The sequence below is a fragment of the Propithecus coquereli genome, unplaced genomic scaffold (genome assembly GCF_000956105.1).
Source record: "Propithecus coquereli isolate 6110/MARCELLA unplaced genomic scaffold, Pcoq_1.0 Scaffold552, whole genome shotgun sequence".
Taxonomy (NCBI): Eukaryota; Metazoa; Chordata; class Mammalia; order Primates; family Indriidae; genus Propithecus; species Propithecus coquereli.
The window spans coordinates 816,393-817,694 of NW_012151419.1; the positions used below are offsets into that span (position 1 = coordinate 816,393).

Below are 1,302 nucleotides of genomic sequence, written 5' to 3' on the forward strand. Positions count from 1 at the left end.
CTCAGCCTCTTCCCAGGCCGCCCCCACCCACATTACTCCAGCTCCAGCCCTGCCCCGCCCTGCCTGGCCCCCAACCTAGACCTTCAGGGCCCAGAGCCGGCCTCGCACCCAAAGCCAGGCAACCCCTACGCCAGGCGGCCGCCCTCGCCCCTCCCAACGCAGGGCCCAGCTCGCCCCGGCCCCACGTGAGCCCGGCCCCTGCCCACCCCTCACCCACTCGCTCCCTAGGGCGACTCAAACCCCGCCCCCAGGCCTGGCGCCCCCGAGGTCTGCGCCCCAGACTCGAGTAGCCTCTTCTCACCCAACCAGGCGGTCTCTGGTCCCTAAAAAACCTTCCTTGGGCAGCCGCGTTCCCCGCGACTCCTCACTCGGCCAGGAGGGGTCCGCACCTCCCAAACCCTCCCTTGGGCAGCCTCCGCCCCACGGGGACCCCGCTTCACTCTCCCCAGGCCACCTGGTTCTGTCCCCAGCTCCCCTACCCACGAGACTCCGCGCCTCCGGCAGCAGCCCGCAACCCTAGCCCCTGCACACCGGCCCGGGGATCCGCGCCCCGCGCGCCTACCCCAGCCCTCTCCCCCTACCCGGCCCTGCCTCTCGCCCCGCCGGCTCCTGTCAGCCGGCGCTGGCACATGCTGAGAGGACAGGTCCGCCCGCCCGGCTCGCTCTCGAGCGGCCCCACCGAGCGCGCGCGGCTCACCAGGGCCGAGGTGCCTGAGGCGCCGCCGCCGCCGCCAATGTCCCCGCTGCAAAGCCGGGTGAAACCTCCAACCGCTGCCGCCTCCCGCCTGGCACTGGGCGCCGCGCGGGGGAGGGGCGCGGGCAGCCGCCCCCGCCCCGCCGCCTCGTGCAGGCCCCGCCCCCGCGCCGCGCCGCGCCCAACCAGGGGCGCCGGGCCACGGTGCTCCACGCCCACTTCCGGGAGGGGAAGCCCGCTTCCCACTCGACGCTCCACGCCTCGCCCTCCCTAGCGCCCCTCTGGTCGCGCCGAGGGATGCAGGTGGGCCAAGGAGGAGGGCGGTGCCACAGAGCCCGCCCTGAGTGGCCAGACAGCCACGCCCAGAGGAGTCTCCGGCAACGCCCACCGCAGCTTAGAACTTGGAGCGGGGTTCTTAGAGCTCCGCCCACTGACCCGCTTGGCTCGGCGAGCCACAGCCCCTGGCTCCGCAAAGATTCCCCCGAGCCCCTTAAAACCGGAACATCGGTTCCCCTGAGTCCACCGCCCACCGCCCACCCAAGCCCTGAAGCCCGCCTCCCAGCTCCCTGAGCGCAGCTCCCCGCCCAATTCCGCTTCAGAACTGGCCC

The 1,302-nt window shown here is 73.6% G+C and overlaps 1 protein-coding gene across 2 annotated transcripts in view; it reads right to left on the bottom strand.

The window, feature by feature from the left end:
* Positions 1-857, bottom strand: part of CORO1C (coronin, actin binding protein, 1C) — a 100,854-nt gene extending 99,997 nt beyond the window's left edge. The window contains exon 1 of one of the 2 annotated variants that reach the window (XM_012657601.1): positions 698-857. The gene's annotated coding sequence lies outside the window, so the exon portion shown is untranslated. The remainder of the gene's footprint in view (positions 1-697) is intronic. The other variant, XM_012657603.1, reaches the window with a different exon arrangement.
* Positions 858-1,302: the final 445 nt, after the last annotated feature.